This window comes from Nicotiana sylvestris, chromosome 1, assembly GCF_000393655.2.
Source record: "Nicotiana sylvestris chromosome 1, ASM39365v2, whole genome shotgun sequence".
Lineage (NCBI taxonomy): Eukaryota > Viridiplantae > Streptophyta > Magnoliopsida > Solanales > Solanaceae > Nicotiana > Nicotiana sylvestris.
Window position 1 is genome coordinate 55,938,619 of NC_091057.1, and position 6,984 is coordinate 55,945,602.

The window sequence follows — 6,984 nt, forward strand, 5'->3', positions numbered from 1 at the left end:
TAGAACCCCGCATGCCCAAGAAAACTTCTAACTCCCTTGATAGAAGTAGGGGAGGGAGCCTTGAAATCACATCAATTTTTGCTTTGTCCACCTCTATACCATGCTTTGAAATTTTATGCCCAAGAACTATGCCCTCCTCAACCTTGAAGTGGCATTTCTCCCAATTAAGAACACGATTGGTTTCTTCACAATGGTCCAACACTCTATCAAGATTTTTAAAACATTCATCAAATGAATCATCCACAACACTAAAGTCTTCCATGAACACCTCCAAAATATCTTCCACCATATCGATGAAAATGATCATCATACACCGCTGGAATGTAGCCGGTGGATTACACAACCCAAAAGGCATCCTAGAAAAGGCAAAGGTGCCATGTGGACAAGTGAATGTGGTCTTCTCCTGATCTTTCGGAGCAATCAAGATTTGGTTGTACCCAGAATATCCATCCAAGAAATAGTAAAAGGCACGCCCAGCAAGTCGATCTAACATCTGATCAAGAAAAGGTAATGGAAAGTGATCCTTGCGAGTCACTTTATTCAACTTGCGGTAGTCCATGCATACCCTCAAACCGGTGACGGTCCTAGTAGGAATCGACTCATTTTGCGAATCTGCAACCATGTTCATGCCACCTTCTTCGGCACGCATTGCACTGGCAAAGTCCAAGAGCTATCAGAGATGGGGTACACAACCCCGACATCCAACCACTTGATCACCTCTTTTTTCACAACTTCTTGCATTGCCTCGTTCATCCTCCTTTGATGTTCCAAGGAGGGATTTACATCATCTTCCAGAATATTCTTGTGCATATAGAATGCGGGGCTTATTCCCCGAATATCAGCTAAAGTTTATCCAATTGCCTTTTTTCGCTTTTGAAGTACCGCCAATGTGGCATTAACCTGCATGTTAGTAAGACAAGATGAAAGAATAGCTGGAAAAGTTGAACTAGGGCCTAAGAACTCATACCTGAGGTGTGGAGGCAACGGCTTCAACTCCAACACCGGGGGGTTCCTCGATTGAAGGTTTTGTTGGTGGAGTCTTCCTATTTTCAAGATCCAAAGAGAGTTTCCTAGGCTCATAAGAGTAAGAGTCCATTCCATATAAAGCATTCACGCACTCCACTCCGTCTTCATCCTCATTCACATCAAGATTCAACAATACTGCCTCTAGAGGGTCCTCCATATTGATCATTGCATTGGTACCATCAACTATCACTGCCGTGACAAGGTCCACAAAAGAGCACACCTCACAACTATTTGGCTGCTTCATTGACTTGCACACATGAAAGACCACTTTCTCATCATCCACCCGAAAGGTGAGTTCCCATGCTTCCACATCAACTAAGGCCTTCCTAGTAGTAAGAAAATGTCTTCCCAATATGATTGGAACTTCATAATCTATCTCACAGTCCAAGATCACAAAATCAGCTAGCAAGATAAATTTGTCCACCCGGACAAGAACATCATCAATAATACCCAATGGTCTCTTCATAGTTCTATCCGCCATTTGCAATCTCATGGAAGTCGGCCTCGGGTGCCCAATACCCAAAGTCTTGAAAACTGAGTAGGGCATCAAGTTGATACTTGCCCCCAAATTATATAGAGCTTTTGCAAAGTCTGCATTCCCAATGGTGCAAGAAATTGTGAAAGCACCGGGATCTTCTAGCTTCGGGGCCATTGAGTGCACTATTGCACTAACTTGGTAGGTTATCTTGATAGTTTCGCAATCCATGGATCTTTTCTTTGTCACCAAGTCCTTCATGAATTTAGCATAGGGCGGCATTTGCTCTAGAGCCTCCACCAAAGGCACATTAATGGATAAGATATTCATCATGTCAATAAACCTTTTAAACTGATTCTCCTTTTTCTGCTTCGCGAGCTTTTGAGGATAAAGTGGAGGTGGCCTTGGCAAAGGAGCCTTGGCTTTAGGCACAACCGTTTCTAGCATGTCTATTACATGTTCCCTAAACATGTTCACATCATTCTGAGTCTCCACCTCGACATCTTGAATATCAATCCTCACTTCCTTATTCACATTCTCATCAATCACATTTTCAACAACCAAAGGAATCTCATCTTCTTGCAATTCAAGTTCATCACTCAAAATTTGTTTTTGTTTGGAGGCATTCATATCATCGTCTCATCCACTCCTTGTAGTTACCACCATAACATGATTATTCCCACCCTTCGGGTTAACTACCGTATCACTTGGTAGAGCTCCCTTAGGGCAAGTATTCAAGAATTGTGAGATTTGGCCTAATTAAACCTCCAAGTTTTTGATTGAAGTATTGTGGGAAGCCAACTGAGCATCAGAGTCTGCATTCTTTTTCATCATCTATTCAAATATCATTTCAATTCTCCCTATTTCGTTGTTGGAAGAACTAGGACCTTGGGATGGAAATAGGGGTGGATTGTTCGGTTTTTGATACATTGGGAGCCTTTGAAAGCCTTGCCCCCGATTTTCTTGATTGCCATTGTTCCAACTACCCTGATTGTTATACCCTAGTTGTTGTTGTTGCCATTCCAACTACCCTGATTGTTCTGATTTCCCCAATTGGAATTTTGGTTGTTGTTCCCCTAATTATTGTTCCCCTTGTTGTTGTTGATTGCCCCAATTGCCTTGGGGTCTCCATTGTTATTGGTTGGAAGAATTGCCCCTTTGGCCTTAATAGTTATTCACGTATTGCACTTCTTCATTCTACCCATCACAACCATCATCTTGGAATCCACCATAATCATTATCATATTTATCCGAACTCCCTTGGTTTTGTTGACCTCTTTGTCGTCTTTTGTTCACTATCATGTTGACACCCTCTATAGAATTTACTTGGCGCGGATTTTGGACCTGTTGTAACTGTACCTTTGCTAGCTAGTTCATTGTTGTTATCAACTCTACTATAGCCTGCCCATGGTCATGTAGCTCTTTGTGCAAGTGAGTGACCGTGGGGTCACCCTGTGACACATTGGCTCTACTTTGCCAAGCTAAGGACGTGTCAGCCATCTCGTCAAGAATGTCACAAACCTCATCATAAGACATCTTCATGAAGTTACCCCCAGCCAGTTGGTTCATTATGCACTGGTTTGTTGTGTTAATGCCCCAGTAAAAAGTCTGTTGGATCATTGCCTCAATTATTTCATTGTTGGGACATTCTTTTATCATAGTTCTATATCGCTCCCAAATCTTATGTAGTGGTTTGATGGGCTCCTGCTTGAAAGCTAAGATCTCATCTCTCAATGCTGCCATGTGCCCCGGTAAGAAAAACTTTGCAATGAACTTATCCTCCAACTCATCCCAAGTAGTGATGGAATGGTTGGTAAGTTGCTCAAGCCAATCCAATGTCTTCCCTCTAAGTGAGAAAGGGAATAGTCTCAACCGAAGTACATCCTCCGACACATTAGTTTGCTTGCTCGCCCAACAGGTATCCATGAAACCCTTGAGATGTTTGTAAGAATTCTGATTGGTAGCGCCCGTGAAATACCCATGCTGCTCCAGCAATGTCAGCATCACATTGGTAATTTGAAAATTGCCCGCCCGGATCCGGAGTGGGACAATTGCACTTGCATATCCTTGGTTGGAAAGCACTTGAGGAGCCACTCTTGGAGGTGGAGGGGGAGGGTTTGGAATATTATCATTTGGCCGGACGGCCTCTCCTTTGTCCTTGAGGTAAAATAGGAACCTCATCATCAACATTGTCATCTACCTCCCCCCCCCTGCGGAAGATCTCCAAGAGGTGCGTTGTTTGCCATTTTGTACCTGAAGTTGTGACACATACAAATTAGTAACGCAGAAGGAAAGAAGAACAATACACAAAACTGTTTAGATAGATAGCCAAAACCGTTAACTCCCCGACAACGGCGCCAAAAAGTGATCGGAGCCAACCCTGCACCACTACAAAGTAGAGAGAGTGGTCGAAACAGCTTTTACCCGAGATGGTCAGGATTGAATTCCACAGGGAGCTAGAAATGGGAATTGGGTATAAATTAGCGATGCGAAATTGCTCTTAATTACTCTTCCAAACATCATTGGTTTTTATATTACTTCTAATATTATACTAATGAGATGCTAAATTAAGCTAAGTTAAGCTAAGAATAAGATACTTGAATGGTTGTCTAAATAGTTAAGAAGGCACTAGGGAAGTGACTTTCTCCTAGGTGGATACTTGACGGGTTCTCAAGTCTAAGACAAGATTATCATTTTGGGGATTACGATATAACCAATGCACTAAACTTCTCACTCTATACCTCTCGGTAGTTTGAGTGATTTTGCCTTAATTGACTTTCTCAAGACTAATTGGGTATGATAACTTGTGCAAGCAATTTAGGTTCAAGTCGTGTATTACTATCTCTAGGTTTAACCCTTTAATTGGGGCTATCAATCTCTTGAATACGCCCTAATTCCTTGTTGGACTAATTTTCCTAGACTCAAGTTCTCTTTCTCAAGAAGAACTCAAGTCAAATAGGCACAAATTAGTGTTTGCAAACACTAATTCAACATGGAAAACACAAATTAGTCCAAATATCAAACACCCACAGACATTTAAGCCTTAAAACTCAAGACCCATCAAATACCCACACTAGGGTTGAGCCACAACTCTAGCTAAATGGTCTAGTTACTCATGATAATAGAAGAAATCTGATAAATAGATGAAGAAAAACCCATAAGATTTAATTATAAGCTAATACCTGAAGATTCAATGATAAAACTACTCTAAAATTACTCAAAATGGTTAAGAAACCCTGTTTATGAGCATAGCTCAAAGTCAGAATACAACTGATGACGTAAAAGTGGGGAAAGGAAACTATTTATACTAGGCCAAATTTTCTGGACAAAAATACCCCAGCGGAGGTAGGGTAGACCGCACAAAATTGAGTGCGCCCGCAGTGAGGCTTCTTGGCTTTAAACTCTGCTCTCTGAACTTGGCCACCACGGGCCGCACAAAATGCACTGCGGCTGCGGTGGCTTCTATTGCGGTCTGCACAAAAAGGATCGCAGACCGCATTGGCATTGCTTCTCCAAAGTCCCAACTCTCTGAACTCCTTCTTTGCGGACCGTACAATATCGAGTGCAGCCACGGTGAGGTCATTATCGTCCGCATAAAATGCTTTGCGGCTGCAATGCTTGAGTTTCCGAAATATACACTCTCTGAATCTCCTCACTACGGACCGCACCAAATGGAATGCGGCCGCAGTGGACCTGTTGCACTGTGCCTGGACTTGTTATTGGTACTTGTGCATGTTTCACTCCTTTTTGAGCTTGTTTTGACAAATTGTCTTACCAAACCCTGCAAACAAGTACAACATGTAAGCCTTTGGGACTATTTTGTAGACATTTTTAATCAAAACTCAAGTAAGAAGGAGTGTAAAATGAACCATAATCCCTAGTTATTAACTTCCCCAAACTTAAGCTTTTGCTTGTCCTCAAGCAAACAAAATAAGACCCACCCCTTAAGAGTAAATCCAAGAAAATTTTGCTAACCTAAAGCGAGCTTATCTAGCATCACTTGGGACTAACAATTGCCCTCAATTCAAATGAATCATTAACAACATTCACTCTTTTAAGCACCATGGTTTTAGTGCGACACAAGAGCATCAAGAGTTGACTCAACCCATAAAAGAAACTCTTTCTACTACTTTGGTCATTGTGGAGCCCAAACTCATACATCCTCAACTCTCCCAAAGCAAACCTCACCTTTAAGATTGTAGCACTCAGAACGAGGATAGTGGAAACATGCTCATCTCTCTTAAAGAAAGGTCACAAGTCCGACTCTAAGTACCATAAGCTTGCCCCTTATGTGAGTCACCACTAATGTAAGCTTCATTCAACTCAAGATCATATAGGGCTTTTGTGGAGATATAATGAAGGCTTTTGGTTCATGGTAGGAAATGTTTGGTCTAAGTAGGTTCCATCTTCCCTTTAGCACTTCTTTTGCTTCTTTTTGGCACAAATTCTCTTGTCTTTTTAAGTCATTTAACTTCTTTCTAAGGGGTTAGAGAGACACATTGTTACTCTTTCTTGTTCATTTCAAACCTTTTTCTCCTTTCTCAACTTTCCACACCTTTCATCTCTTTACTTTTATTGAATCCCTTCATTTTTTTCTACATTGATCATTCTTTTTGTCTTTTTTATTTTCTTTCTTTTTCATTGCCTCTCCTTTTCTTCATTTTGTACCTTTTACCACTTTGTTGCATTCCTCGTTTCTTCCCCTAAACTTATGCTTTTGCCTTGTGCTAAGGAAATATCGAGTTCCAAGAGAGAGTATTTTTAGAACGGGTAAAGGCTTGTATCGTGGTTTTTGAAAGTAAAAGGTCTATGGCTCAACAGGGTTGACTAGAGATATTATCATTGGTAGGCTATGGAAGTGTTCAAGATATCATTCGGATCAAAGAGAGCCTATAATCACATCTTAAGTCAAATTACACTTAGGATTTCGCCTAGACAAATATTCAGGGCAAGTTCTAGACTAATGGGTCGGGACTTGGACTTGCAATTCAAATTCTCTCCACACAAGCTTTGGGATTGCTAAAGAGACAGAGTCGGGGCCCACAACAACCTTATCTAAGATTTGAGCAACACAATGGTCCCGAAAAACCACTTGATGATTATCAGCCAACACAAGAGTCTCAAGGTCACCACCTTCACCATCCTATACACAACAATTTGTTTTTGATCATTGGATCAAAGACAAATGTGTTAGGCCCAAGTGAAGCTTTGCTTGAGGCACCCTTACCAACTAGCTACTATTTACTCTAAAAGCAAAAAGAAAACAGACTCAAACCTTTAAGAAGATTGTCATGCAATCCATCATCGGGAAGAGCCACCCGGTTCACAAAAGTTCCAACTTTGGAAAGAACCGTTGCATTAAGAAAACCAAAGGCTTATTGCATGCAAAAACTCAAAACAAGAAGCTACGAAAATAAAATAAGAAGCTATGAAAGAAAAAATGTGGAAAGTAAAATGAATATATACGAGAGGGGATTTAGTCG